This window comes from Rhinatrema bivittatum, chromosome 12, assembly GCF_901001135.1.
Source record: "Rhinatrema bivittatum chromosome 12, aRhiBiv1.1, whole genome shotgun sequence".
NCBI lineage: Eukaryota > Metazoa > Chordata > Amphibia > Gymnophiona > Rhinatrematidae > Rhinatrema > Rhinatrema bivittatum.
Genome location: NC_042626.1, coordinates 7,600,745 through 7,615,719, shown reverse-complemented (window position 1 = coordinate 7,615,719; position 14,975 = coordinate 7,600,745). Strand labels below are relative to the sequence as shown.

General features: G+C 45.0%; 1 long non-coding RNA gene across 1 annotated transcript; it reads right to left on the bottom strand.

Moving 5' to 3' along the window:
• Positions 1–10,411: 10,411 nt before the first annotated feature.
• Positions 10,412–13,645, bottom strand: LOC115074409. The gene is made up of 3 exons (XR_003852238.1): positions 13,527–13,645; positions 11,820–11,944; positions 10,412–11,507 (listed from the first exon to the last, which is right to left on the bottom strand). It is a non-coding gene; the product is annotated as an uncharacterized LOC115074409 (long non-coding RNA).
• Between the last annotated feature and the right edge of the window lie 1,330 nt (positions 13,646–14,975).

The window sequence follows — 14,975 nt, the reverse complement described above, 5'->3', positions numbered from 1 at the left end:
CCGTAGGTAGGGACCTACAGGTCCCCACCATCGGCAGGCGGAGTGGGCTGATGAACAGAAGCCAGCTGGAGCTTCACCAATGCCAGCCTTCATTCCCCGCAGGTTGAGTCTTTGGGTGCCAGGGCCAGTTGGACTTAGGTGGGCCTCTGTATGTAGTCGATGAGGAGATCGAGTTCAGCCCAGAGATAGCAGGAGAGAGATGGTTCAGTCTTACACTGGCCAAGGTAGTGTCCTGGAGACTCGGGCACCAAAGGAACAAAGGTAGACAAGGGGCACCTGAGCAAGAGCAGGCCGAAGCCTGAATTGACCAAGTCCAGGAGGTAAGCTGAAGAGGCATCGAGGAACAGGCTTGAGTCAGGGCTGGCAGAAATCTGGAAGCAGTGGCAAGCAAGGCTGAGGTCTGAACACAGAGATAGTCAAATATAGTCTAACGATGCTGAGGTCTGGGTCTGGAGAGAGGCAACAACGTAGTCAGGCAATGCAGAGATCTGGGTCTGGAGAGAGGCAATGGTGTAGTCGGGCAATGCAGAGGTCTGGGTCTGGAGAGAGTCAATAGCATGGTCAGGCGAAGCAAATGTCCGGGCTTGGAGAGAGTCAATGGTGTAGTCAGGTGAAGCAGAATCAAAGTCTGTGTAGGCAATCCAAGGTAAAGTGCAAGGCAGGAATGCAGGAACAAGGAGACAGGAACCAGGATCAACAAGGAACAGGAACACAGGAGTGAGACAAATCTCTAAGGAGGCAATGAGTACTCAACCAGCGAGGAGACCTGTTGCAAAGGCAAAGCTAGGGAGAGGAGCCTGCGCTTAAATACTGAAGCTCCGCTGACATCATCATCTGGGGCCGCAGCTTGGTTCCCGCCGCGGGCCCCACATAAGCATTGGAGATGTGCACGTGCGCACCTAGGGAGGGGTGCGGCGCCAACTATTAGCGTCTCTCCGTGGGCACGCGGAGAGGTCCGACGTGAAGCAATGAACGCGGTGGCTGGACCGGGAATGCCAGGAACTGCGGCTGAGCCGGAAGCACCAGGGGAGGCCCGAGGATGGAGCTGGCGGCCTACCACCACCAGAGAGGAGGAACCAGGAGCTGGAGTTACTGCAGAGAGGTGAGGGGGCCGTGCCGCGGGTCTGCCGCGGATGGCACGTGTAACATCCGTTTGTCTAACTGACTGGCCTACTCTGCCGACCTCGACTTGGTTTTCATCCTTCTGGTTATTTGTTTGTTTCAGGTGTTATTTTGTATCAAAGATGAGAGACCAAAAGGGACACAATGGGAATATTAATTTTCAGGAAGATCTGTAGGGCGGTTCTTTGTCAGTTGTGGCTTTTCTTTAAGACCTGTGAATGCTTCAAGAATATCAGCTGATGTTGCTTTAAGGAACCCCCATGAATATAAAACCAGTTGGTGACAACCTTCCTTAACAAGGTGCTCAAATATTGCCAAAGTAATCTATGACTTGCCCTTATCTTGTTGCCATGGAAACTGTTGGTTAAAAACAATGAAAGGTGACTTCACAGAGGGAAGGACTGAGGGTGCTCTGCGTGGCAGATATTGAATGGAAGTTTGCTTATGCCCATAACATTGAAAGATTATTCAAGGACTGTGCATTGTAATATAACGAGAGGCCGCTCTGGTAATGCTGCCCTGCTCCGAAGGTCCAGTGCACGTGTTGATCATTGCACGGATCCAATGTTTGTTTTAAAGATTTCATGGTTCTGTGTCAGGCTCCTTTCCTAGTAAGTGTAGGCATAGCTTGAATTCAGCTCCGGGTTTTCTCAAAACTCCCCCACTCACGTGAACTGCTTCCTAAGAGTAACAGATAAGTATGGGGGAAACAAACAAAAAAAACAGTGAAAGCTTGCTGGGCAGACTGGATGGACCGTTTGGGCTTCTGCCATCATTTCTATGTTTCTAATACATTAATTTTGATTTCGGGATTTTTTTTTTGACTCTTAAGTTCTAAAAATGTGATTCCATTCTACAGAAGAGACATGCTGTGTTATACTTCATGGGAAAGAAATCCAAGTGAAGAGATGGTCGTTGAAAGAGCTAGGGCCTGTTGTGTCACATTGAATTAGAGGAATGTTGCTGGGAACAGACACAAAATGTGCTTATTATTCTCATAGAATGAACAGAATGTGCTTATATAGGAAGCTGCAGGATGGCATCCAGAGAGGTTCATAGGGCAGGAGTCCCTATAAGTGGAATTGAATCTCCTAGGTCCTGTGCAATAAGAGATTCCTCATCATCTTACATCATCTGAAAGAAACCTTTTATCTTTACAGTATAATGCAAATATAATTGTTTGTCTTTAGCTGTAGCCTAGCTTAAGCTAAATACCTCCTCCTTTTGGAATTATTTTTTTTATAGAAACTGTACCCACCCCAGCTACTATCAGCAGAGCATGTCAGATCTTTTCACTTTCTCTGAACTGCCTTCTCCCACAGACTCAGTAATTTATTATTTCCGTGCAGAACCATCCTCCTGGCCTGGATCCTGACCTGAAATTCTTTTCTGCACAACTTTCCTCTTTCCGTGCTCTTGTCATTCCGGAATTTTCTAGGACAGCGGAATCTCAGATGTTGCTAGGAAACTATGGTCCCTTCTACACAGAAACCCAAGAAGGAAGGTGACGGAGCATGAAATAGGAATGGTTTTATCGGAAGATAAATTTTTAGCACTGTAGAAACACAGCAAATGATTTGAGCTATCTGTTTTTCTGCTGAAAGGTTGATGGAAGCATTTCTGAGCCGTGCCCTCTGAAGGCTTCTGCATATTTCTTGTTCATGGGTACCTTTTGACAGATTTAAAACCCAGTCAAGCATTTTGAATTTGGAACCATTTTACTGGGAGCAGGCACAGAATTTCATGAGCAGTGGAGCTGTGGTATGTATGTTGTAACTGATGGCAGCTGATAAAATCCTCTTCTGTTCTCCCCAGGTAGAACCTGTTTGCAGACTAGTGATATCCCAATGGGAATGATTAATAAAACGGAAAATGTCATAATGCCTCTGTATCGCTCCATGGGTAAGACCGCACCTTGAATACTGTGTACAATTCTGGTCGCCACATCTAAAAAAAGATATAGTTGCGATGGAGAAGGTACAGAGAAGGGCATCCAAAATGATAAAGGGGATGGAACAGCTCCCATATGAGGAAAGGCTGAAGAGGTTAGGGTTGTTCAGCTTGGAGAAGAGATGGCTGAGGGGGGATATGATAGAGGTCTTTAAAATCATGAGAGGTCTAGAACAGGTAAATGTGAATTGGTTATTTACTCTTTTGGACAGGACTAGGGGCACTCCATGAAGTTAGCAAGTAGCACATTTAAAACTAATCGAAGAAAATTATTTTTCACTCAATGCACAATTAAGCTCTGGAATTTGTTGCCGGAAGATGTGGTTACTGCAGTTAGTGTAGCTGGGTTTAAAAAAGGTTTGGGTAAGTTCTTGAAGGCGGTTAAAGAACTAAATATGTATATCCTGGAGGACAGGAGGTACAGGGGAGATATGATACAGACCTTCAGATACCTAAAAGGTTTTAATGATGCCCAATCAACAAACCTTTTCCGCTGGAAAGAAATCAATAGAACTAGGGGTTACAAAATGAAACTCCAGGGAGGACGACTCAGAACCAATGTCAGGAAATATTTTTTCACGGAGAGGGTAGTGGATGCCTGGAACGCCCTTCTGGAGGAGGTGGTCAAGATAAAAACAGTAAAAGATTTCAAAGAGGCATGGGATAAACTCTGTGGATCCCTAAAGGCTCGAGGATGGAAATGAGGAAAAGAGTGCATGGGGGTAACTTGCTGGTGTGGCGGTTACTGCCCTTAACCAATAAGTCTTCATACTATTGATGCAACTCCATCATTGCTCTCTGCTTCAACAGCAGGGGGGAAAGAGGAAAAGGGGAATTGGACTCAGACAGCAGCCAATAAGGACATTGAATTGCACAATCTGGGAAAACAAATAAGCATGGGAGGAACTTGCTGATACGGAGGTTACTACCCTTAACCAATAAACCTGATACTTGTGATGTAACTCAACATTGCTCTCTGCTTCAATGGCAAGAAGTAACGGGGAATTGGACTCAGATAGTAACCAACAAGGGCCCTGACTTTGACAGTCTGGGAAACTGATAATTACTAAGGTGGCCTGTATGGCCAGTAGTACTGCCATAAACTTACTGGGCAGACTGGATGGATCATTTGGTCCTTTTCTGCTGTTGTTTCTAAGTTTCTAGGCTATTAATCAAGTTTACTTAGGGAATAGCCACTGCTATTACTGGCATCAGTAGCAGGGGATCTTCTTAGTGTTTGGGTACTTGCCAGGTTCCTATGACCTGGATTGGCCTCTGTTGGAAACAGGATGCTGGGCTTGATGGACCCTTGGTCTGACCCAGTATGGTATCTTCTTATGTTCTTAAAGAAATGGCTTGGTTTTCCATCCCCAAAATAATAAAACACAGATGTATGTTAGTTAGGATTTCCCAGGTGCCATTTTGGTTGAACATTGGTCACAGTCTTTCAGGGCCCCAAGGACATCCAGAAAGGATGAGTCTTCTGCACATATCTCGCATTCATACTGCGGCAATTAGAAAGTAGTCCTGCCATGTCATGCTATACAGACAGAGCTACCGAATCATCCTGTCCCTGGATGGAGACTTTAGGCCAGCCCTAGCCTTCTGATACTTCCTCATCATGTATTTTGGTATCAGTAGTGCTGATTTCAAAATGGAAGCAGCACGGACTACAAATCCCACAATTCACCGAGCTAAGTTTGAAAATCAGAAAAGGGCAAAAGTCTCCACATGGGTCTTACCAGGGCGGCATTAGACACCCTGAGGGCCCAGGGCAAAAACCAAGGAATGGGCCCATCCAGCGTCAGGCGCCCTGAAGCTCTGTCTCGGTGACATCACTCAGCTTTGCTGAGGGGGCCCCACACCAGTACCCCACTTACTCTCAAGGTCAATGTTGGTATCAGGCTTCTAGTTCTAAGGAGAGAAAATCCAAGGGTTTCATCCTGAACTCGAAGGACTTGCTGCTGAGGCTGTCAATGTGTACAGTCCGATCCACTCCCGGTTTCGTCTTATTTGCATGCACAGAGATGTAGTCCAACCTTTCTAAGGGAACTCAAACGAGTTGAGTGAAGGGGCAACCTTCTTGCTGCACCTTCTTCGCTTATGGCATATCCCACACTGACTGCAATCATAGAAAAATGGAAAATGTGGAAAAAACAGGCCTGACCTAACCATAATGACCTGGAGCTGACAGGTTCAATTAAACTGAATTTTGACATTGAGCCAGAAAGCAAACTACACATTACATTTAACAGGGCCTTAAGAAGAAAAACTGTGCCTGGCAGAGCTAAGGTGATACCGTAGAGCAGGGTTTTCCAAACTTGTCCTGGTGAGCACACAGTCAGGTTAGCACCAGGAATATTATACATGAGAAAAATGTGCACACAGTGAGTCTCAATGGCGAAAGCCTGGCTGGCTGCAGGGTGAGTAGGATGTGTTTGGGAAGCCCTGACATAGGACTACACACGAACTCAGATCTCCAGAGAAAGAGTCGGGCTTGTTTCTATTTAAGAAATCAAGTCTGCAAGACCCAGAAGGCAAAAAAAAAAAAAGTTAAAAATATAAAGAAGTTCACAGAAAAGATCAGCCAGTTCCAGAGGACCTAAAGCTATTTGATTTTCTTGGGTTTAAGTGTGTGGAAACTCCCAAATTATCCAATGGTTTTGAAATCACCTAAATCACTGGGCTGCTGACGATTAATATCTGTCAGCTACAGTGTGATTGTTAAAGATTACAGAGAATCTGCCACTTTTCCAGAGACACACCGATCAAATGAAAAAAAAAATGGAAGCTTTAGCCTGGTTTTTAATTCTTCTGCAATGGAAGGCCTTTCCGGTACATTCTAGGCACAGCTTCAAAATAAGCATTTCATTGTATCTCTGAAATAGGGAGAAAAAATCTCAAACACAGGAGAAGAAATAACTTGGTGGTGCCTGAAATAGATGCTTTGCTCTCACCTTCTAATTTCCACACAGATTGTTGACAGCTTCATTAAAATAATTATTTACATTTGATGCGAATCTGAAAAAAACGGTCTCTTCTCCTGGGGTAGCAGATGGCTCCGGGTCACAGAGCCGGTCCAGAATGTCAGAAGTAAAGGCTCTCTGTCTTCGTTTCCCAGGCCCTCACGCATTTCGGGGAATATTCTAAAAGAAGAATTATAAAACAAACAAAGAAAAAGAAAGAGCAGCCCCGTGGAGAACCAGAGTCGCAATGTGGCTGCTTTACAAGTCATGATATCTGCCAGAGATAAGGCCAAATAGTCCCCTCTTTCTTTTTTTTTTTTCAATATATCTTTACTGAGGAATAGAACATATAGACATAAACCCAACAAAACATAGGATGGCATTTCTACAAAACCTTTTACAGATATTCACCCATCCCCCCCCCCCCCCCCCCAAGTATTAGAAGACAAAGAAGATCAGGGAGGGAGGCTGGAGCGTAACCTGAACCTTTTTTTCCCCCATGAGAGGGGGTCTACAGATAAAAGGAGCAAGTAACTACTTTTGCACCCAGATATCTATGACTCCTGGATAATCAGTATTCCAAACTAAGACACAATAGCCACAAGGAATCTGGCAAAGATCTAGAAAACTGAGATCACCCCCGAAGTAGAGGGTAATCACCCAGCTGAGAAATGTGAGTCAACAGTGAGGTGAAAAAGGCATGATCGCATTGATTAGGGGCACATGCCGACACTAATGCAACCACAGAACCCATTCATTTTCACAAAGCTATGACATATCTCCCGACCGGGTCAGCCACCGTCTGTACCATTTGAAAGGATATCGCTTTGTGGATAAGTATAGCGACCCCATGACTTTTAGTATTGGCAGTAGCACAAAAAGACTTGGGCCACCCATCTCCTCCGTAACTTAGTGATTTCTATAGCGTTTAGGTGAGTTGGCCGCCAGAATCTTCACAAATTCTAACAGAAGAGACCACATCACACCCATCCTCAAAAATCTGCATTGGCTTCCTGTAAGCTTCAGAATCTTACACAAGTCCCTCACCATCATTCACAAAACTATCCACAACCGGATCCCTATCGATCTCCAATGCCCACTCACACTCCACACCTCTTCAAGACCTATCAGAGAAACCTACAGGGGATCTCTACACTCCCCCCCAGCCAAATCCACTCTTCATTCAGCCACCAGAGAATGGGCCTTCTCAACAGCGGGGCCAACCATCTGGAATGCCATGCCCCCTGACCTCAGACAAGAAACCTGTTTATTGACGTTCAGAAAAAGACTCAAGACTTGGCTGTTTCAACAAGCTTTCCCTTGATCCAGGCCCATCCCAGCTATAGTCACACTTCAATGCCATCTATTCAATGCACTCCATTACCGATATTATAAATGATTTGTTCTTGTTTTAGTTCTGAGTTACCTTCTGCCACTGGCTCTTCACCTCCCCAGTTCTAGTACCCCTGTTATATTGTAACTTTTTGCCTTCCCTTATAAATATGTTAACGTTATTACCCCTTGTTCCTTGTAAACCGATATGATATGATCTGTATAAAAAAGCACTAAATAAATAAATTAAATAAATAAATAAATAAATAAATAAATAAACACCACCTTTGACTGCATTTTATTCAAACGGCTCAAGACCTTCTCCCTTTCCACCGGGGTCCCCACGCCAGCTACATTTCAGGTGACTGCATTAAAAGCCATAGAAACAAACGCAAATAATGAATGTACCAGGTGGCCCAGATCAGCCCCTCCTGATGAGACCCCACACTGACAGGGAACCCAGAATTGTAATACACAAAGCAGTGACACCAAACCAAAAGGTCCCCAGCACCTGCCCTCCATTCAACTCTCTGCCTCCCTAAAATTTTGGTATCTAAGTACCATCCCATTGATAAACCTCCACACCCCCCCCCAACCCTCAAGCACCATCGAACAAGCCTCCGAAACAGAGATTGAAGGTCAAGTCTGACACTGAAGTGCTCAGCCACCACTCGAATTGTACACATAAACCACAGTGAACATCAAAAACATCAACTTAGCAACACTACATACGTTTTAAAGTGAGAAACCTCAGCTATGAGACACAGCTATTCCAGCTGGAATGAAAGGGTGCCAGCGAGAACTCCATAGCACCAGCATGCACAACAAGGCCGAGGCAGACTTGAAACAAAAATAGCCCGATCTCAGCACACTCACAGTACAGCCATGAGGACCACAGGGCAGCCATCATACGCCTTCATGGGGCCGTTACGTCGACCACCGCCAATCCTTTAACAAAATCCGCCACTTCGCTTCATCGAACACATGAGGACTTCCTCGATGCCAGATCTGCAATTGAGCAGGGTATAATAAAGAGAAGCGGATACTTCTGCACGCCAGATCAGAGCAGATTAGTGAAAACTCCTTCCGAAGGTTAGATATGTGCAGAGAGAAGTCCTGAAAAATTAATATTTTTCTCTTTTCAAATTGTGCTTCTTTCTGCTTGTGAAAGTACTGCAGTATCTCCACTTTCAAGGCATTGTTCCATATCTTAGCGATAACTACACATGGTCTTTGATCTGCCGTTGGCTTGGGGCCCAGCCGATGCGCACGCTCGATGAGCCCAGCCAGGGCTGTTGTCGCAAAGCTAACCGTAGTTGTCAGCCTGGTTTCCAATGTGCACCCCAAGTCCTGGTCCGAGATGCTTTCAGGAAAGCCGATGAAACAGAGATTATTCCATCGGGCCTGATTTTCTAAATCATCTAGTTTATCATCACGTGCCTGGGCCGTTTTCTCTAGGGCCTCAACTTTCCTCTCCTATGCCCTGACGTCGTCCTCTACCACTACAACATGGCCTTCCACGAATTCTGTGCGGGTTCCAAATTCTGTCACGGAGGAGCGCACCTCAGCGATCTGTTCCAGGATTTGGGTGAGCTTAACATCAAGCACTGCCACTACTGTCACAGTTACTTCTCTTCCAGAGAGATCTCTACAGAAGCAGCTTGCAAATCTGGCCCACTCCCCTCCATCTTGGTGTCCGGAACCTTGAGTTTATCCTTGTCTTTTTTCATGGCTTTAGCTACCATGAAGCGCGAATCACGTCAACACAATTGATGATGAGGTTCAGGAACGACAACTCCTGGCCTGGGTTCACAAAGTGGTTGAGTGCTTGCAGATACAATTCAGATTTATCGAGGTGGTTGCTGGAGCTCAATCGCCGTGCATTCTATCGCGGCCACCACATCACGAGACCTCTCTCCCCCTTCTTTCTTTAATACACTTGCATGCTGCTCTCCTCATCGTAAGGCCATTCAAAGGTAGGGAACACAAGAGGACCGGCCTCAACAATAAAAAAATGAAAATACCAATCACACCCAGAGAAACTAAAAAACAAAAGTTCAACATTTTCGGCCACAGATCACAGTATCAATGGAAAAGATAAGAAAGTTAGGCTTATACAAAGCCTGAAGAATTTCCAAATAACTTAGGAAGACTAACACCGGCTCCGCAGAAACCAAGGCCATGCAAGCATATCCACTAAAAACTTTCTGCTCTCCCCACCTCCGGCGCTCGCAAGATGACCAAAGAGGCCTTGCTTCCCATCCTCGCCGCTGACCAGGCTTCTGAACGTCATCTCTGGATAATTCTGATTGTAACCCCCTTTTTACCAGGAGCTCCCTTCGGATACTGCACAGCACTTTCCAGATCATTTCAGCTCTGGAATCTGGATTTTGCTGTCGGGAACCCAAGGGGATCACACTCAACCTCTTGAAAGACATTGGTAGACCGTGTGTTTACAAAAACGCTTACTGTATGATGATTGCTTTCTTTTTAGGGGGATTGTTTTGGCTAAGAGAGTTATGAATCAGTATTCTACTGCAGCCACTTGGTTATTTCCAGGGCTACGCAGCTTTGTCTGGAGTTAGCTGGTAACTTTGATGCCTGCAGTATAGCTCTGTGTATCTTATATGTCCTACTTTAGCCCCAATTCCCAAGGCTCTTTGCCAATACCATGGTCTTAACCTAACCATTCTCTACCAGCCATGTTTCATAGTTCGATATATATATACCCTGGTTTGTTTTCAACAGTTTCATGATCCTAGTTCTGTATTCCTCTGTTTTATGTAATTGCACTATTTGAGGCACTGTTATTGTTATTATGTAAACCGTTTTGATTTGTAACCTGTTACAAGAAATTCGGTATATAAAACTGTTAAATAAATAAATAAATACATCTTTCTGCCATGCCCGTCTGATTACGTGCCTGCCAGAAGCCCCATAACGTTGCTGCCATGAATAGAAGTATTTAATGAAGAATACATTAGGTCGTATGTCAGTTTAGCTACTGTGATATTTTATTGTATTTATTTATTTTACTTGGATTTATAACCTGCCATTTTGTATATGAAAGTTCACTCAAGTGGTTTACAGTTCATTAAAGCAGAGGCAGATGTGCAAACCCCATTTGCAGCTTTACAAAAATAGAGTATAACAATATAAAATAGCAGCAGTTAAAACAGCAACGATAAACATTTCATTTCGGCAGTAAAAAAAATTGCTCAACAAAATGCTAATTAAGTTCTACAAACAACATAGTGGGAAATCCTAGAGAATGAATTCAGAAAATAAAAAAGATGCAGCAAAAATGTTTGTTTGAAGCTGCATTGATACATAAGCGCAGCAAAAGCCCCTAAGGTCCATCAGCTCCGCTGGTCCATCCAATTCATTTAGCATTATAATTCCCCTCATTCATCCTGCTTTTGTCTCCACCGCATCCACGTCCAATGATTAGGACCTTAGTGTTCTGCAATCTCTGTCCCTTTGTGTTTAGGGAAAAGCCAGGGTTCTGTTTGCTTCCTGAAATGAGAGTATTCTTGAATTTCTTGGAGAGCAGCTGCTGCTCCCAAGAAGGATCTACTTCAGATGTCCTTTCGCTTTTCTTTGAGAATGGCATTGAAATTGAGGATCTTGGTGGTCTGTAAAGCAGGAACACCTGAGAGAGAGGCTCCCTTCCCTTACAGCCCTAAGCAGCAGTGACAGCATTTTGAATTTTGCTCTGTATGGTATGGGTAACCAGTGTAGTTTTTGTAGGGCTGGTGTGATGTGATCATGCATTTGGGCAGCAGAGTTTTGTATCATCTGGAGTTTGTGGAGGGCCTTATCCATAAGAGCCTTGTTCAGGACATTTCAGTAATCCAGTCTCTTGGTTACTGTGGCATGAACCACTGTGAGTTGGTTTCCCTTCTCACTTAGTGGACATAGCTTTTGTAAATTTTGTAGTTGAAAGTGGAAGCCCTGGATTTGCGAGACCATGGTGAGTTCTGAATCCAGCAGGACCCTGAGCCTTTTGTCCTGTGTTTTTAACTAGAGTTGGAGGGTTCCAAATGGGATTTTCAGGTCAGGAAGTTATCCATGTTTTTCTGTTCTCAAAGAATCTGTTTGTCGGGATTGAGATGGAGTTTGTCCTTTCTTGGATGCCTGTAAGACATAAATTGAACTTCTTTGTAGCTGTTTGTGGGTCTGGTTCTGAATGAAAAGAAGTTAAGTCAGATACATATTTTTTGGAGTAGCATAAGACAATCTTGCGTGCATGGGGATAAGCATGTTGGAATTTTGAAGTGTCAAGGTTGGACATTTACTGCTTGCCTGTATGGATAAGAAGCAACCTTAGCAACAAGTTAGCAATGAGCCTATAATGCACTGGCAAAATGTCATTGAAAGCAGACAAAAATAACTATATTTCTGGCAATAAACAAGGGAAACATGCCCATGCAAACAAGACATTCTTACCCCATTCGGTATCATCGATCAACTCTCAATGCCCTATCTCTGCCGTGTAGCAACTTTGTAGCAGGATGCCTTCAAAGTGAGTTCTGGATTATTTGGGAGGTCTGGTGACTTCCTGTGGCACTGCCCTAGGAATGACGTAATGATAAGCAGAGCAAACACTCTGTGGAACAGCAAGATTCAACAATGCTATGTCCAGTGAAGATTACAACAAAAAGAGTTTATTAAGGGTCCACTTACAAAGGTAAAATAAAGAGAAAGCAGCTCGGCCATCTGCACTCAGGTTAGTTTGAGCAGGGAATCTAAGATGGCTTTCAATAAATAATAAATAAATAACCCTTGTCAAACAAAATCCCATAGAGCTGAGAAACAGCACACTTCTAACGGGTAGCATTTTTACACCTCGGACCATCCTGTAGAGGAAGCCGCTGAGCAATCAGGGGAAGGGTGCACTTGATGGGCTTCGGGTCTTTTCCCGACCTTGTTCGGAGAAGCTGTTTTAAAGAGGGGTTGCTAGTGATAAAATGTCCTTGGGATGAATGAGGCCTTTGGATCGCCCCTCTATGCCAGTCTCCCAGTCTCCCAGGACTGCTTTACTGGACAGGTTTTCCCTCCCCCTGCCCCTTCTGACACCATCCACCACAAGGGTACAGATTATTCTAGTATAAATCAAAGCCCTGCTGGAGTTACTGAAATGATACAAAAGTGACCCGATGAAGCCAACATGATCTGTCAATGCAGGAGGCACAGGCAGGTTTCATATTCCCAGAGAGCAGCACCGCTCCATGAGGCGACCCAGGGAGTTAGCTCCCTATCCTGTACAATCTTTCTGCTCATTTATAAGCAGCATTTCAAGGTAAAGGCAGTACGGCAACATCTGGGTCCTGCTTCCTCCAATCTCTGCTAACACAAGCTGCTCAGCTAATGATTTCACACATAAATATCAGTCAGTCACATATCCATGAATAGTGCCTATCTTTGGGGGATTGGAAGGGGCAGTCACTTCTGTTCATGAATATCAGTCAGTCTCATATCCATGAATAGTGCCTATCTTCAGGGGATTGGAAGGGGCAGTCACTTCTGTTCATGAATATCAGTCAGTCTCATATCCATGAATAGTGCCTATCTTTGGGGGATTGGAAGGGGCAGTCACTTCTGTTCATGAATATCAGTCGGTCTCATATCCATGAATAGTGCCTATCTTTGGGGGATTGGAAGGGGCAGTCACTTATGTTCATGAATATCAGTCAGTCTCATATCCATGAATAGTGCCTATCTTTGGGGGATAGGAAGGGGCAGTCACTTATGTTCATGAATATCAGTCAGTCTCATATCCATGAATAGTGTCTATCTTTGGGGGATTGGAAGGGGCAGTCACTTCTGTTCATGAATATCAGTCGGTCTCATATCCATGAATAGTGCCTACCTTTGGGGGATTGGAAGGGGCAGTCACTTCTGTTCATGAATATCAGTCGGTCTCATATCCATGAATAGTGCCTATCTTTGGGGGATTGGAAGGGGCAGTCACTTCTGTTCATGAATATCAGTCAGTCTCATATCCATGAATAGTGCCTAACTTCAGGGGATTGGAAGGGGCAGTCACTTCTGTTCATGAATATCAGTCGGTCTCATATCCATGAATAGTGCCTATCTTTGGGGGATTGGAAGGGGCAGTCACTTATGTTCATCACCCTCAGGTTTGCTCTGTACCTTTGATCTCCTTTTCCTGTCATTTCCACGTTCTGCTTAACATCTGCTCTGCTGAATGCCGCTGCTGGGGCTGTTATTCTCCTATCAGGGTTCAATGGCATTAAAGCCTTGGAAGCAGAGACATTCCTGTTAATTGAAGCCATACGGAAAACCTCAGTAGCTTGAAAAGGAAGAGAAGGTCTCGAGTAGTGCGCTCCAGTTCCCTGTGCTCAAGCTTAGTCTGTAATCTGTACAGAAAGAGCTCCTGAACATAGGATAAGTCTTTTTTTAGTGCTGCATACCCTAAGCGCTGTATAGAAATAAACACAATTCAGTTATTAGTCTGGCAGGCTCTAGAGACTTATCCAGTCAGGAACTTCCTGCCAGAAAAGACATCATTAACCTATTTCCACTGGGAACTGGAAAACAGTCGGATTTGACTTTTCATATTTTGGGGAATGGAAAATAACAGTCAGCTAAAGATTTTCTGTGCTTATCCCAGGCTTTATTCTCACTCACTACCACAGCTAAGGATCCTCTGTGCTTATCCCAGGCTTACCCCTCACACCTAAGGATCATCTGTGCTTATCCCAGGCTTTACCCCTCACTCCCCCACAGCTAAGGATCCTCTGTGCTTATCCCAGGCTTTACCCCTCACTCCCCCACAGCTAAGGATCCTCTGTGCTTATCCCAGGCTTTACCCCTCACTCCCTCACAGCTAAGGATCCTCTGTGCTTATCCCAGGCTTTACCCCTCACTCCCCCACAGCTAAGGATCCTCTGTGCTTATCCCAGGCTTTACCCCTCACTCCCCCACAGCTAAGGATCCTCTGTGCTTATCCCAGGCTTTACCCCTCACTCCCTCACAGCTAAGGATCCTCTGTGCTTATCCCAGGCTTTACCCCTCACTCCCCCACAGCTAAGGATCCTCTGTGCTTATCCCAGGCTTTACCCCTCACTCCCTCACAGCTAAGGATCCTCTGTGCTTATCCCAGGCTTTACCTCTCACTCCCTCAACACCTAAGGATCCTCTATGCTTATCCCAGGCTTTACCCCTCACTCCCCCACAGCTAAGGATCCTCTGTGCTTATCCCAGAATTTACCCATCACTCCCCCCCACAGCTAAGGATCCTCTGTGCTTATCCCAGGATTTACCCCTCAATCCCCCCACAGCTAAGGATCCTCTGTGCTTATCCCAGGATTTACCCCTCACTCCCCACAGCTAAGGATCCTCTGTGCTTATCCCAGGCTTTACCTCTTACTCCCTCACACCTAAGGATCCTCTATGCTTATCCCAGGCTTTACCCCTCACTCCCCCACAGCTAAGGATTCTCTGTGCTTATCCCAGGCTTTACCCCTCACTCCCTCACAGCTAGGGATCCTCTGTGCTTATCCCAGGCTTTACCCCTCACTCCCTCACAGCTAAGGATCCTCTGTGCTTATCCCAGGCTTTACCTCTCACTCCCCCACA